Source organism: Strongylocentrotus purpuratus, unplaced genomic scaffold (genome assembly GCF_000002235.5).
Source record: "Strongylocentrotus purpuratus isolate Spur 01 unplaced genomic scaffold, Spur_5.0 spur5_scaffold_21, whole genome shotgun sequence".
Taxonomy (NCBI): domain Eukaryota; kingdom Metazoa; phylum Echinodermata; class Echinoidea; order Camarodonta; family Strongylocentrotidae; genus Strongylocentrotus; species Strongylocentrotus purpuratus.
The window spans coordinates 33,620,786-33,638,390 of NW_022145607.1; the positions used below are offsets into that span (position 1 = coordinate 33,620,786).

At 37.4% G+C, this 17,605-nt stretch overlaps 1 protein-coding gene and 1 long non-coding RNA gene across 2 annotated transcripts in view; one reads left to right on the plus strand and one right to left on the minus strand.

Moving 5' to 3' along the window:
* LOC115928029 overlaps positions 1-17,605 on the plus strand; it is a 41,069-nt gene that overhangs the window by 19,078 nt on the left and 4,386 nt on the right. The window lies entirely within an intron of this gene.
* On the minus strand, positions 9,184-17,368 carry LOC115928030. The gene is made up of 4 exons (XR_004065830.1): positions 16,977-17,368; positions 14,140-14,366; positions 13,492-13,717; positions 9,184-12,059 (listed from the first exon to the last, which is right to left on the minus strand). It is a non-coding gene; the product is annotated as an uncharacterized LOC115928030 (long non-coding RNA).

Here is a 17,605-nt window from a genome sequence, read left to right on the forward strand (position 1 = left end):
TTATATCACTTTCCATTATCAGCATTGCTCTTTCTATTGTATATGTTGGACATTCCATCAGATAGTGTGTTATTGTTTCAGGGGTGTTACAGTATTTACAATTTTTGTTGGCTTGGCCAGGTTGGGTTGTTTGGGATACCCATACTTTTGAGGGGTCTGCGTTTAGTCCTATGTTGCAAAGTCTGAGCCTACGAATTATGACTTCGCAGTCTCTAAAAAGGGTGCTCTCAAAGTTATGTTGAATTGTTGGTTTGAAAGGTCTTACGTTTGTTTTATTGTAATTTTGCCATGTTTCTTCCCAACTCTTGTATAGTTCTATTTTCAATACTGCTTTCATTTCAGACAAACATAGCTTGTTATTTATTTGTATTTCTTCAGTTAGGGCTTGTTTTGCGAGAAGGTCCGCTATTTCGTTTCCCTGTATTCCACAGTGAGAGGGGATCCATTCTAGATGGACTTGAATGCCTTTGTATGCCAGTCTTGTGTATATATACTTGATGTCGTTTATGAAGTTATCTGACTTATCTCCTTTCATTGATTGCATTGAGAGGAGTGCGCTGAGGGAGTCTGTGAATATCACAACCCCTGCGTGCAGGTTTAGTTGTTCAACCCATAATAGGGCAATTGTTATTGCTGCTAACTCTGCTCGGTAGCTTGAGGTATGGTCTGTAAGACGTTTAGATTGTCTTATTGAAAAATGTGGGACAAAAAAGGACGCAGCTGCTGTGCCTGATGGGGATTTTGAGCCATCCGTATATATATGAAGGCTGTTATTCCATTTTGATTTTATGAGTTCTATGCTTCTTAGTCTCATTTCACTCGGGTTATCATTTTTTCTTATTGATTCAGTTAGTTCAATGGATATTTGGGGAGTGTAGTTGTGCCAGGGGGGGATAGGAAGTGGTATGACTTTTTCTGTAATTGAGTCTATTATTTTTTCATTTTTTATTCTCAAACCAAAAGGTTGTCTCACTTTTTTATTCTTTAACTTTTCAAATTGCCAACATGGTTGGATGTTTGGTTTTAATGGGTGGTTTGTCATACGGGAAAGATGGACGTGATACTTTTCTGTCAGCATTTTCCTTCTTAACTCAAGAGGGGGCTCGTCCATTTCCACCTGTAGGGCGGCGAGGGATGTGCCGTGTAAAGCACCTGCACATATACGTAGGGACATGTATTGCATAGTGTTTAAAACTTTTTTGGAGCTTTCGCTTGCCGAGTCATATGCCTCGCACCCGTAGTCTAGCATTGATCTTATTAAAGATCGATATAGCATCAGTAATGTTTTTGTGTTACTTCCCCAACTTGTATGAGCGACGCTTTTCAGGATATTAATTTTTTTTCTACATCTGTTTCTGATATCTTGTATATGGGTATTCCATGTTAATTTTTTATCAAACGTGACGCCAAGAAATTTATGATTTGCTTGGAATTGCAGTTCTTTTTCTTTAAGTTTTATTACGGGGAGGTTTGTTCTGTTGCTATTGCTGAAGAGCACCGGGGTACTTTTATTTTCGGAGAGATTAAAGCCCCTTTGCTCGAACCAAATTTGTAGGTTGTTTAAGCAGTTTTGAATTCTATTTACTATAAAATTAATGTTAGGTCCTGAAGTCCAAATGGCGCAATCATCTGCGTATAAAGATATGGAGACTGAGGGGGTTGTGGGAATTTGACAGAGCATAAGGTTGAACAGGATTGGACTTATGGTACTACCTTGCGATAGACCGTTTTCTGTGTTGTTTATGTGCGACAGTGTATTTTCTATTTTTACCTGGAATGTTCTATTTCTTAGAGAATCGTTTATAAAGTTTAGTGTTTTACCTCGTATACCTATATCATAAAGATTTGATATCAATCCGTCTACCCAAAGTGTATCATAAGCTTTTTCTATGTCGAGAAAAATGGCGACTGTATGCTGTTTAATGGCTATGTTTTTCTGTATTTCATTTTCTAAACTGACGATACTATCTGTAGTGCTTCTATTCTTTCTAAATCCTATTTGGAATGAAGGGAGTATTTCCTGTTTTTCGATGAACCACTGTAGTCTTACATTCACCATTCCTTCCATGATTTTGATGAAACAAGCTGTGAGTGCAATTGGTCTATACGATGATACTTTATGAGGTTCTTTGTTAGGTTTTTTGATTGGGATAATAATTGAGTGTTTACATTGCCTTGGAATTTGCCCCGAGCTCCAAATTTGATTTATCAAATTTAGCATGGTCTGTTTTGCTGATTTCGTGAGTTTTTGGTATATTAAATATTTAATCTTATCGTGTCCGGGGGTAGAGGAGGAATTTTGACGTTCGATTGCTGCTTCTAATTCTGATAGTGTGAAATTGTCGTTTAGGACTGAGGGAAAATTTTCTGGTTCTTTATTTTTAATTTTCTCTATATTATTTGCTACGTGAGTGTACAGTTGGGAGCTAGGGTCAACTTTGTGTTTAGTTACGTAAGTATAATCTTCAGCTATCTTGTTGACCTTTTCCTGATCGGTAATATATTCTATATCATTTTCTTTTAGTGTTGGTAAGCATTCTTTTTTTGGTATGATATTGTTGTATCTTTTTATCATTTTCCAAATTTCTGAAGTCGGAGTGAATCTATTAAGCCTGGAGCAGTATTTGTTCCAATGTTGTCTTTTTGCTTCTCTTATTGTCTTCTGTGCAAGGGCTTTCTTATTTAGGTATTCGTAGAGATAATCTTTCGTCATGTATTTGATGGCTTTATTTTTGGCTTTGTTTCGTTCTTTAATTCTCTTTTGGCAGTCTTCATTCCACCATGGATTGTGTGGTTTATGTTTTTTTGTTACTGTTGGTATGGTTTCCTTCATAATTTTCTTTGTGACGTTTATGAATTCGTTGTAGTATTCTTCTGTGTTTTCATTTGGAGTTATATTGGATAGTTCTGTGTCGCATAATTGTTCAAATGCTTTCCAGTCTGCTTTTTTGTAACTAAGATATGGTTCGTTTCGTTTTGTATATTCTCTTTCATGTATTTCTTCTACAGGATGTAGATTGATTTGTATTTCTATAGGGAAGTGATCACTTCCTAACTTATCTTGCTTTACATTCCACTGACATCTATTAGCTATGGAGGGTGTTGCTAAGCTTAGGTCTAGACAGGATAATTTTCCCGTATGGTGATCCATTCTCGTACCTGATCCATCGTTTAGTATTATAATATTTTTATTTTCAATAAATTCTTCTATGATGCGGCCATTTACATCGGTAGTGTTACTGCCCCATAATGAGTTGTGGCTGTTAAAGTCTCCTAGGATTAGCAGGTACTTTGGGGTAGCATATTCTGGAATGATGGCCTTAAGGGTATCTATGTCTAATCGCTGACATGGATTGTAATAATTTACTACTGTCATGCAGGAAGTTTTGAGGTGCAGTTGAATAGTTTGCAATTCAAAGGTATTATGGAGTGTTATATTTTTGAAATATACAGAGTTGTGTACGTAAATGGCGCATCCGCCTCTCACTCCGGTTTTTCTGTTGCGTGGTATACATGTATAATTTGGTATTTGTAATATATTATTTTCTGTAAACCACGTTTCTTGAATGCACAATATATGGTAAGGGTTATTCCTGCGTGACAGTAGCAATTGAACTAGTTCGTCCCCGTGCCCCCCTTGGAGACCTTGGGCATTCCATTGTAGTATGGATAGTGCCGCCATGAAAAGGAGAATTTTAATTATGTTCTCCATGGTGTTTCATTATTTCTAGCTCTTCAGGTAATATATTGAGACATGTCTGGGCTTCTGCGAGAAATTTGTTCATCTTTTGTGTTTGTGGGATGTCTTGTTGCATTATTTCTATGACGCGGAAAAGAAACATTAGGAGATCCAGGGAGATGTGACTTCTCCCTGGGAGATCAGTGTTCTTGGCTGTGGTAATGATGTTGGGTTTACCGTGACCACCGCTGTTGGAATGTTGAATTCTCCCCTGTTCTACAAATACGGAGGGGGTAATAAAACTTTCGCTTTGATTGTTTTCTATTTCAATGTGTTGTGTAGGGTCTGTATTTGGTCTGCTTTGTGTGGGAATTGTTTTACTCTTTGTTTCTTTCTTTTCTTTGTTTGTGGGTACTTTACTATTGCCGTTTGTGCTCGATTCCTTAGAGTTAGTTTTTTCCTCTACTTTTGTTGCCTCTTTGAAATGTTTCGTGGCTTCGGCATAACTTATTTTCTTTTCCAAGCGGATTTCTTGGACAATTCTTGCGTTTTTGGCTTCGATGCATCCTTTGAATGCTGCTGAGTGGTTTCCTTTGCAGTTAACACAAAAGGGATTAGATTTTCTGGGACATTGGTCGAAAGGGTGGTCTTCTCCACACCTGACGCATCTTTGCTTGCTATTGCATTGCGAAATTACATGTCCCATGCGTTGACATTTGAAACATCTGGGGACAGGGGGGATGAATTCTTTTACTTTAAATTCCTGATAGAATAGTATGATTTGTTTTGGTATCGTTTTACTTTCAGTTGGATATAGTTGGATATAGTTGGATATAGGATATAGGCGCGCGCGCTAGAGCGAGCGCGACAGTGCAATTAGACTCGTTCGCGAACTATCAATACATATTATTGACTATATAAACTTGTTATTTGTTTTATGAAACGGATTTTTACTTCTATCGCAGATTGAATTCTTAATTAGATGTGTTATAAATAACAAATTTGTTATATTTATTCGATTCTGAGTTCAATGCTGCGGATATATTCGAGTCTCTTAAGACTTCTGGTGCATTTGAGTCTTGAACAAGACTATTCAGTCGCTACCCTTGGTAGGCTGTTCTTAAAGAAAAGATCCGCAATTGTCAATGACTGCTAATTTGTGTCGATCACGTTGTCATTTAAGTTGTAGGCAGTTTTGTTTGTTAAAGTTCTGTTTCAAAGGGAAACAATTATCTTCATAAGCCAATTAAGTCGAATTCAGAAGAATGTTAGATGGTGCAGAGGTACAGCTCAATTAGACTATACTGTGAAACCAGGGCTTGTAATAAATGGATTCCGCATCTAAGAGGGCCCTTTGAAGCAGTCCGTTGCACCGAGAGTCTTTTTTCCCCCTATCATAATCCCGTTAATCCCCCACCCGGACCGCACAGCTCGTAAATCTCACTCCCGAAACTGAGTGACATAGGGCTCGCGAAATGCATTGTTGGAAATACACATCGGCTGCTATCGACAAAAATGGCGGCGTACAGTAGGGAAGAGTATTTGGTAGGCGACGATTTAGACTTTCTGACTGATTTTGAGGAAGATTTTCTTGAGCCTGGTGTATGGGAAGTTGGAGACCAATACAAGTTATGCACGTGTGAAATTCCATCAACGGAAAATCTTATTCGTTGCAGCGAACCAGAATGTACGGTTAAATGGTTTCATCGTGAATGCGTAGGCCGCTCCATGTAAATAGGCAGTATTTGAATACATGAATAGTCAATACACTCACAACATACAGTACAAATGCACATAATCATCCCGATGCGGTTGATCGGCAAGTTTGACAGTAGACTCACAATTTTAATTTTTAAATTATTCTTTCTAACATCAGAAAGTTGAACAAATTGTATTTTAATGCTCTTTAGGTGTCATCAATCGTCACTATAGTACTGCCTTTGAATGAAATCAGTTGAGTTTTGTACAGTGGTGTTTGAAATGTTGAGAATCAATAGCACAACTTTCAATACACGGCCAGGGTAGAAATGCAGCTATGTGTGTTTCCACCAACAACATCCAGCATGTACAGCCCAGCGAGCACGGCGGCTTTCGCGTCGCCGGCCCGTACTCGGGGTGAGAAGTGGTGATGAATTGACAACTTCTAACCCTCATTAAACCAAATGCGCAATTATACAACACAGTTTCATTTAGTTATTTTAAGAGATAAACTTATGGACTACCTTCCTAGCTATGTAAAAATTTCGGAAACTTTCGGAAAATGTCAATAATTAGAAGAGAACGTGATGATGATGAGAAACTTGCATTCACTCTAACTCACGATTTCCTTGGTCGATTTCGCTGGTTCAGATGGCTACGTCTTCAGAAGAGTTATCCGAGCACAGCGAAAGCATTTGATAACCAATAGCAGGTTGCCTTGTGCCATAAGTTGTCGATTTTGTATTTTTGTCTGTTATAGCTATATACATCTTCAATGAGTATGACGTCATTTTCTCGGTGACTCGCATGGCTTCAAAGCCTTTTTTTTACGACCAAGTGTTTGGAGAGCTTAGGGAAGCAGGCCGCGTTGCGTAACACTTCGTAACATTTGGATCGCCAGAGGGCATCTGTGGTCTGATAAGGGCGGCTGTTGATGGATTTGATGGCTGAAGAGGGTTACATTACTTGTTGTTAAGCCAAGTTAATCTTGAATATCTTTCCCTCGGGAAATTCTTTCGAGACGGAATCTCCATTAAAGTCTCACCTCCCTGGTGAAACTAAGGTCAGTATATAGCTAGAGAAACACTGATAATGAATATATGATGATGACGATAATAATAATAATAGTAATAATAATGATAATAATAACAACAATAAAAACTTACAATAATGATAATAAACCATATGTTTGAGGCTTGGAGCTTTTATGTCACTGAGTCAATTCAGTTCGCACCATTTGACAGTTTTGGTTAAATTATGCTCTCGCCAGATCAGACATTGAATATATATTTTTCAAATTAAAACTTTGTATGTATTTAAAAACAAAATTGAATAGCGGAACTACAATTCATCGCCCCAGATTTAATACCGCTTGAACACTCATGCTGAGGATCAATTTACAAGAAACATAATAGCATATATACCTCAAAGTTAATTGTGCTGAAAATAAAGTTTATTGAGGGGGTGCATTAAAAGAAAACATATGGAGATAATGAATAATAACATATGCAAGGTAAACCAAAAAAGCCCAAATCTATACCATATAGATGAATACCAAGGTTTGATTGTTCTAAAACGACTGCAGGATTAAATAAATTCCTATTATGCGAATGATTTATTTAACATGAAATGGGTATACATAAACATTGTTAATATCGTGATATCCAATAATCATACAACTTAAATAGTTTCATATTATACACACTAAGCAGTGGCAAACCCTACACACACAACAGCTCTTACATCTATTTGTCACATATTGCAGCTATAATCTTCTATAGATTTCTTGTGTTAGAATATTCACCACATAATGTGTATAATTTTGTTAGTTTTACACTAATTATTATGGAAAGACATAAGAACGTATTAGGTTCAACTTTGCATATGAACTGCATAATAAATAAATGGCAGGAAAAAAAAAATCTGAATTCGTCTAATTGCTACGCAAATTCTACCTTTAATTAAACGTAATTAAACGGCGTGATACACCCTTTCCTGCATGTAAAATACACGACGTGTAAATCGATTTCCACACAATCTGTCACGAATGGGATCCATCCTGAATGGAAAAATGTGTATGTACGAAGGTTTACAGTTCGAGATGGTGTTATTGTCCTGTTTAGGTACTTTGTTCAACTTTTTGTCTTGCGCTTTAAATTGATGATTCAAACTTTGTAGAGTGATAGTTCATGCCATTACATATTTTTAGAATCAATTTTTGAAACACGGTTACATTAAAAACATATTTTAAAAATTAATTAACCTAATCTATTTTGAAGAGCGCCCTCGCTTTTATCCTCGTATCGACGTACCTAATAATATTGCACTTTACTTTTATGTCAGCTTTTTTTTCTGGTCAATAATATAGAGGTTTCTTTCAGCTAGATTCCTTTCGTGTGCATTCAACCTTCTTTCAAATTGGTCTTACAACTGATTGGATTCAAATGTTTGTCCCTAAACGGAAAATGTGCTTAAATAGCGCATTGTTCTTAATATGTGTGCCATGTTTTGTCAATGGAGGCTTCTAATTGTAGCCACTGCCCCCTTTTAAATATAAGACGGATTATCTACAAACTATATCAAAACCGTGTAACAATTTAGGAAATTTATCAAGGAGAATTACAAAAAATGATTATAGATTATTGAAAATAAAATTTAGCCATGCCCATACATTCAGTAGAATTGCCTTAGTAAGATATATTGAATGTCTTAAATCATAGATGTAATTTTAATTTTAACGGGGCATTGCAGGAAAATGTGAAAAATAGTATTTGACAAAATATTGTGCATCAGTTTATAAAATGTACATTGTATGAGTGATGAGGGGCAGCATTGTAATGAAAAGCTTGACAATTTTGGCCCTAGAATATAGTTTTTTGATTTTGTTGTTACATAAGAGGGTTTTCATGACATGCAGTGAAATCACAGGGTTATATCAATGCCCTTCTAGTTCCCAATTTGCGACATAGAGTAGAGAACACCGATGTGTTTTGAACAGCTATCATGTTTCTGTGGAGATCCAGAATATAATCTAGCTCTGAGCAGATGTTTTACTTTTCTCGGAATCTCACAGCCCTTAGTCCAAATATATTTTTACTTTACTTTAGCGGCGTCCTACCGGTTTCTCGTAATATGATGGACCAGGACTCCCCTCTCCAAATCTCAACAACCCATTTCACATCAAGTCTCTCTTAATCACACCAAGGCACAGCTGGCAGCCATTATACTTAAAGTATGTGGCGTCTACACTCAGGGGCGGATCCAGCCGGCGAAAAAGGGGGGGGGGGGGGGGGGGGGTAAATCTTGAGAAAACAATTTAGCGCCGACTAAGCCGGCCGGTGAAAAATGAAAAAAACGCGGGGGGGGGGGGCTGGGTGTAGAAGCACATTTTTTTGGGGGGGTACAGTTTTAGAGGAAAAATTTAGCGCCGACTCAGCCGGCTGTGAATAAGCGGGGGGGGGGGGGGGGGGGGGGGGGGGGTAAGAGCACATATATATTTTTTTAATATATTGGGCCCACTTCGTGAGAAAATATTTAGCAGCGATTCATCCAGTCGGTGAATACGCAGGGGGGGGGGGTGTAATATTTTGTTTTGGTGTGGGCGAAATTTTTTAAAAAATTTTTGGGCGCCGCTTTTGTTTTTGTTTAAAAAAAGGTTAAATTTACGTTATTATTCTATTTTTTTAAACATTTTTTTTAGACTAGAGGGTGGGGGGGGGGGGAGCAGGGCCGGAAAAATCGCCACGTGGATCCGCGTCTGTCTACACTGACTTAATGGCACAAACGAACAATTCAAAGACATGAAATTGCAAAAGAATAAATCTCATCCAGTTTGAAGTACATGTAGTACAATACTGATAAAATCGTTTATTAAAGATATAATTCTTCTGTCAATATTGTTAGAAGAAACACATTCTTGGTAATAATATAACGTCGGGTATTTAGGGTAGCTGAACAACAACAAATGTAAAAACACATAGATGTTTATACAGGCAAATAAAGTACAAATTGCATTCAGAGAAAGGATCCATCACCAAAGAAAAAAACAAATTATAATAGAACCTACAAATGTACTCGTTATTACACATCTCATGATTGCAATTAATATAAAGATGTCAATACAAGTTGATACTATGAAAGAGAGAAAAGACTAATGCACATGCCTCTCAAAAAAGACATACAAAAGATATAACCTCGCACTCATCAGAGCGAAACTGGAGAACATAGAGCCAAAATAACTACATTACTTTAAGATCCTTTCCTATCCAATCCAACAAGTCTGAAAATTTGAGACAAAAGGCATCATTATGTAATTGCTGAACTAACCCAATTACACATTCCTCTATCGATTGATTTGCTTGAGAGGAATACCTATAGGGGGGGGGGGGGGAGGGGTATCTGAAATGATATGTGACATCCCATCAAGGAGTGAAAAGAAAAGTAAAGGAATGCAACATGATCGACCCCTCCCACATATGCTCCAACTTGAGATTCCAGTTATCTGTCTAAACAATTAATTCAATTAATAAGAGCAGCAGCCCCCCCCCCATGACATCAGTGCCCTCTCAGTAACTCAACCCATGCTAAACTATTAACACTACCGATTAATTATCAAAAAACCAAGATCATGACAAGATATCAGTTGACAAGTCTTAAACTGCCTATAACAGGAATATCAATTATTTAAGTTAAACTTACACTGTACATGCACTATGTATTTTCTGAGAAGACTGTAGGTATTTGTTTAACCTTTTCCCTCATAAAAGATAGAGAGATTATATAAAACTTGCACACCAGAGAATTCGAAAATTTACCAGCAATTACCCTTAGCTTAATTACCTAATGTGATGGGTGTATTTTTGCTACCAAAGAATACATGCCAAAATAAAATCAATATGATTTTAAAGAATTGTATACATTTGAATGTGGGCAATTCAACTAAAATTGACCATGAGCCGAACTCATGAAAATTGGCAATGACTTCAAAAATATATATTTCCTGTAATGACAAATTTAGTACCAAACACAGGAAAAAAGGTATACAAATAGGAAAAAAATCACCCCGTTCTTTTCTTTGAGTAGAATAATAATATTGAAAATTGTTTACGCATGGCTTAATTGGGTTAACATCTAGCAAGAACTTTAGTACCCCAAAAATGCTCCAAAAAGAAATTGTATAGCAATTGTAAATAGTATAACCTTATATTTAAACAATTATGTTCAGAGTATAAGCTTTTGTTGATACCTAAATAAGACTTATTACTTATTGAGCTCTAAAACTCATACAGTTTTGAATTAAACCGACAATGGTTAATGAAAGAAATGAAATCCCATCGCAAACACAAATAAAAGCAGTCACAAAAAGTCAACACCACCCTCTCCTCAGAAAATACATGCCTATAATTGTGATTTCAAAATTCTGTAATAACCGATACATTGGTTAATTGGTGTGAAAAACCTAAATACAAGCTAAACATAATGAATAAAAAGATTGATTAAAAAGATACTTCATTCTGAGATGACTCTTTTGTAATTAATCAAAATTGTAATAATAATCATAATGCATGTAAGTACTTTAATTGCTGATTTAGAGAGAAGGAGAAAAAGTACATGAGAGGGGAGGATAAAATAATGAAGAATGGAAAAGAGAAGAATGAAAAACAATAATATGGTAAGCAAAAATAAATAAATACAAACATGACAAAGATAATTAAAATCACAGTTGGTTGTTAAGGAGTTGTACGATATAGGGAATAATTGAAGTGCGGTGTCTCTCAGTTCTACAATAGGGTATAGTTATGTGTAGAGAGTTTCATAGTTCATGGCAAGAGGTTTGGCGACGAGTTGGCGATAGAACATAATTCGATCTGGTGATGACTTAAACAGTTTGAGAGAAAAGGATTCAAGAAGGGCAAGACGGCAAGAAGTTAGACTCTGGAGAGAAACGAGTGGTTTCATACAACTGTTCTTATCCAAGGATAATACAGCAGACACGTTTCTGCACTTTCTTCAGACTGCAAGATAACTGTTCGGGAAATTGATGTGGACCAAACTGGAGAAGCGTATTCTAGCGAAGATCGGATATATGTCGAGAAGATGTCTGCTAGATCTTCACATGATACTCTGAGATGTCGTAAATGTATAGTCGCTTGCCGGCACTTGATATCATATCAAACACTTGGAAATTCCATTTGAGATCTGACTGTAACTCCCAGAATTGTCGGAGTGGTGCAGTTTTGGATGGCCTTGTGGTCTAGGTGCAGCATTTGAAGGGCTGGTTGGATACACTTGAGGAAAACTTACTTGGATTTGGTTTTGAACTGCTCACGTGAGTAAAATTCCTTGTCCATTACTAGCTAGTACTTCTGTACTTGTCATGTCTAGTATAGTTACACAGAGTCCAGTTTCTCTCCAACTATTCAGTTACATACTGTGCAATGCAGTGAATGCTCCTGATGGTAAAATGTATCTAAATCACTGACTGTTCTTGCCCCTTTTAATTCTCCCGCAAGATGTCTGAAATGACCATGGTTATTTCAAAATCGCATGTCTTTTCAACTGGAGTTCACCATTCTTTGGGATGTGCTGTTTTGTTTTGGGGAAACCAGGTGAATATTGCTCCACTGATAACTTTGGTCGAGCCATTTGATGCAGTGTTGAAGTTGTTCCTTTGCTAGTAGCTCTATCAAATAAAAGAAACAAAACAGAAAAGAAAAAATTCATTAAATTTTGATAAAAAGTGAAGGAATAATGTAATAACGGATGCTGAGCTTGAGCAAAGCTGCAAAGGAGATAAAAAGAGGGACACCAATCAGACTACTGTAAGATAATTTCTCATTTCAACACTTCGACACAAATTTCCTTACGTGCTTGAGGCTCTATTTTGTTTCCTTTGCAGGACTTTATCTGTTTCAAAGTATTGCAGACTGCTGGCCTCAACTTATCTTCACATTACTGATTTTTTTTTTAATAAATAGTGTATAATATAGGCTTAAACACTATCATTTTAATCTTGAATAAATACCCTTTTTACTTTGTACAGATTAATGTGGCACATTTAAACATTAATATGAATATCATAAGTAGGTGTTTCTTCTAAATGATCCAACAGATGCAATACTAATTGGTAAAGATCGAAAATTACATATCTTGAAAACAGTCCAACATGAAGAAAACTGCACGTTCTCGCAAAACAGTTTATGTTATGCCTCAACAATAACGTTTGCTGTAAAAAGTGCGTGACTATTTCAACACTCTATGCTAGTGGGAGGCGGGTCCGCCAAAACATATATCTTGAGATCAAAGTATCATTAGATTAAATTTTCATTCCTGGATTTTGTACAGTTTGGGGTTTCAGAGATTAAAAAATAAAAAATAAAATCCCTCCATTGTGTAAATTCTATAACGTTATCTGTATCAAACAATGTGAGAGTTTTTTCTATTGGCATAAAGAGAAATCCTTATGTGACCTTTGACCTACTTACCCCAAAATATAATCAGATTGTCTTCCTAAAGTGATACATACATGTACTATTAGCAGGTTTGAAGTTCATACCTCAAATGATTACTAAGATATCGCAATTACAAGGCTTAAAACGCATTCATTAAAAAAAAAAGTGGCAACAACCAAAGGAAATTGGAAATGCCCTTTAGGCTCCCTGCACCAAAAGCAGGCATGGTGTTAGGACTTGTATGTGACAGAAGTAATTGTGAGGCAAAAGAAGCTGTGAAGGTGGAAGGATAGCGAGGATATCGTACATGATCAAGAATGTCAAATGCAATCAGATCTATAAACGAAACTTAAAACAGAATTGGGTGTACAGAATCATGCTACTTGTATGACATCAAAGTATGCCCCCCCCCATGCCCCATGCTAAAACAAAATTCACTCAAATGTGAAGATGCAAGGAAATTTATAAAATTGACTTAATCTCTGGGAAAATCACAAATGATGGGAACACTGGATGTAGCATTAGGTGTATAGGATCATGCTACTTGTATAGCATAAACGTATGACCCCCGCCCATGATGATTATACGACTGAGAGTGCGTCAACCATGATCACTGCTGTTAATGAGACAGCCCCACACCCATTGCTGCTTCGATGTACTTACCCCAATATGTAATTTCTTTCATAGCAGGTAATTAGCAGGCAAGTGGTTGTGTCTAAGGGTTGAATAACAGCTTCAATTGAGGCAAAGTGTCCCCAGTGCTGTCAGCTGCACCATAATCAGGCACGGTGTTTAATAGGACTTGTTACAGAGGTAATTGTGAGGCAAAAGAAGCTGCGAAGGTGGATGGATAGCAAGGATCTCCTACATCTTCAAGCATGTTTGGTTTCTGTTCATAATTGATGCAATATTAACATGAAATTACACTAATTTTATGACAGCTAGCATTCAAATCAATGTGAAGATGTAATCAAATTTATAAACGTAACTTAAAACAGAATAGGGTGTACAGAATCATGCTACTTGTATGACATCAAAGTATGACCACCCCCCCCCCCCAAGGCCCCATGCTAAAACAAAATTCACTCAAATGTGAAGATGCAAGGAAATTTATAAAATTGACTTAATCTCTGGGAAAATCACAAATGATGGGAACACTGGATGTAGCATTAGGTGTATAGGATCATGCTACTTGTATAGCATCAACATATGACCCCCGCCCATGATGATTATACGACTGAGAGTACGTCAACCATGATCACTGCTGTTAGTGAGACAGCCCCACATCCATTGCTGCTTCGATGTACTTACCACAATATGTAATTTCTTTCATAGCAGGTAATTAACAGGCAAGTGGTTGTGTCTAAGGGTTGAATAACATCTTCAATTGAGGCAAAGTGTCCCCAGTGCTGTCAGCTGCACCATAATCAGGCACGGTGTTTGATAGGGCTTGTGACAGAGGTAATTGTGAGGCAAAAGAAGCTGCGAAGGTGGATGGATAGCGAGGATCTTCTACATCTTCAAGCATGTTAGGTTTTCTGTTTGTATTAAAAAGATGCAATATGAAAATAAAATTAAAAAATTGCTCAAACGGCATTCGATCACTCCAATTTGAAGATGCAAGCAAATTTATAAAATTGACTTAAATAATGTTTGGAAAAATCACAAATGATAGGAACCACTAGATGCTGAATTGGGTGTATAGGACCACCCTACTTGTATGGTGCAAAGTATAACCCCCCCCCTTATGGCTTATATTCATGACTGAGAGGTCAACCTTGATCACTGCTGTCAGTGTAAGGGTTGAATAACAGCTTCAATTGAGGCTTAGGGGGGGGGGGGGGGGGCTAAGTTTTCAGAGGGGGGGGGGGGGGGTAAAATGTCCTTTTGCGGTAATTGTCAGGGGTGATTGTCGGGGGGGGGGGGGGGGGGTAATAGTCTATAGAACCCTATAACAACACGTACTACACCGATGCAGAATTAGGTGCATAGGATCATTACCCCCCCCCCCCTCCCTCCACTATAAATAGCTTTCCCTGAATTGTTCAAGTCAGTGCTTATTGTGTACTACTGTATATGCCCTTTGCTTGTTCGTATTGTTAGATTACAACAGTAATTACCAAAACAATAACATTTTTTTCTTCAAAAATAGAGTTGGGCCAGTGTATGATCCTAAGAAACAATTTTACCAAAAAAAAATTACATTGATAACTCATTTCAATGAAAACATATAAAATCTGATTGATTAAAATATAATGAAATTATAACATAAAGAACAATTAATATACTCCATCTACAAAATATTCAGTGAAAAATCCTGGTTATTATGTGTTAATGGCCAATAACATGCTGTCTGCTCCATAATGCATCATCATTCCATTTTGCCATTTAATGGTCCCAAATACAAAAATAGATAGTTTTTTTTTTTTTTTTCAAATCTTGTGATGTGTATTTCTAACAATGAGTTATTCCTATCATTCTCTATCTTTATGAAAAAGAAAAATAATAATTGCAAATTACAATTATGGATGTGGCTCTTTTACTTGTCCTTGCATGGCCCTAGCTTGACTTCCTGCAGGGTACTTTGTGCCAAGTTATTTCTCTAAGAGTGGAATTGATGTGAGGAATATTGCCATTTTCAGTAGGGGCACTGGTCTGAGAATGAAGATTGTCCGCATAAACAAGAATATCCTGGTAAACGCGGACAAGTCTCGACCTAAAAAAATAAGGATAGTCTGCAATTTTCACAGACGTTTTTTCTTCTTCGGTGCTCTGCGGGTACAGGGTTCCTGATCCGCGTGCTGGCAATTAATGCGAAAAAAACGGATTCCGCGTAATAAAATACCCCCAGTTCACCGTCTACTTTCTATGGGTTGTCCGTCTTCCCTAGGATTTATTGTTCATAAAAGTGTAAGTCTCTGCGTAAGTGTAAAATGCATTATGGAGCATCATCGCGGAATTCGTTTTTCGCATCACCAACGCGCGGATCAGGAATCCGGATCCTTCACAAAAATGTGGATGATCCTTATTTTTCTGGATGCGAATGGTCTGCGTTTACGAGGGTATTGTCGTTTATGCGGACGATGCTTATTCACGTACCAGCACCCCTACTGATTTTGTGAATAAACCATTGTTGTTGTTTTTTATCGTGTAGGCCTATATAATCTACAGACATGTGCAAGCATTGCGCACAATGAACCGTTAGGCTATACTGTGCAGAGTCCTTGAATGAGTGGTGGAATATTTCACAAGCATGTCAAGAATTTGTAGACAATATGGTCATCTTGACTATAAAATAATTATTTAAAATGAAATACCTACATAGTACATTGGCTATATAGCGCCAAACATGCCAAATGAGGAGAGTGAGCAGCACAAATAGCCGCAGTATTATCAAGGTTTGCCCAAAATTTCATTGAATTTTCTGTTGATCTAGACAGAGTCTATCATAAAGTCTATCGATGCGCAAACGCTAGTGAAACAAAGTGCAATGGAATAGTATCAAGCTTTCAAGGGGCATTTTTTGCAGTTTTTCAACGCGATTTTGAGCTGTGACTGTGAGTGTGAATCAGATGAAATTAAATAAGAGAACTGATTTTTTAAGGTTATTTAAACTGCAGTATGATTTTGAAGCATCATAATGATTTAGATCTATATTCAATATTCAATTGAACAATAATTTACATTTTCTCCTATTTATAATTTAGTAGGCATAGACACCTAGATCTAGATCTAGGCTACCGGTATTTGTTTTGTAGACCTAGAAATCAACATAGATCTACATGCATGTGTGGAAAAGTACTAGTAGTAGTAATAGGAAATCCAATGAGTTTTATGACGTCGATACCGGTTAATTAATGGCTAGACCTTATGCATTGAAATTATAGGAGTGTGAAGTGGAATTTGGTATGCTCAAGTTGGATGAATTTTGATTGTACAACACTTTTTCGTAGAAAAATTGCCAACACACACACACAAATAACGATAGAATCACACACAGAAAAGTTTATATTTGGGACTAGATCTAGATAGGTCTCATGAAATACAAAGGCAAATGGTTTTCAAACAATATTAGTCCTTATAATTAGACTCTATCGATTATTCCTCTGACTGAGATGAATATCTAGATCTATATATTTAAAACTTACGGTATACATTGTAGATATTTTTGGAGTGAAGACAAGGAACCACCAGCAGGGCAAGGCTAGCTGCGCCGACCAGCTGAAACTGTATCTGATGCTAGCCGCAGGTATGCGAGCTCTGCGGGTCTAGCGGGGACGCCGGCGGTCGACGCCAGTCCTGGGCGTACTGCAGAGAGCTAGCCTTGCCGGGTCGCACTAGCTAGCCCTGCCAGCTAGGCCGGACCCATGGGGAGCGTCGGGGTTTTAATGCCCCCTTTTCCTTCCAAAAAAAGCCAAGAATTTTCAAATAAATGTTCAGTTTACGCATTCAGAAATGCCTCAGAATGTACCATAAAGCATCTTATAGTTCAATTTTTTTCCGGGGCCCTTTGGCCCCGGACCCCACGCCGATTTAACTCTTCATGCCCCTCCTTTAAAAAAAAACTCTTGGATCCGCCGCTACAGCGGGTCGAGCATGATGTATTTCGCATAGGCTGCACTCCCTGATAATACGCACGCGTATTCCGCACAAGCATTCCCAGCAACTTACTGTTACAGAATATAATCTAAAGGCGACGATCTACAGAAGCTGAGTAGCGCGCGCGCTGGAAGACTTGTTTCCTCAGTATCTTACTGGGTCATCAGTATATTCTAGG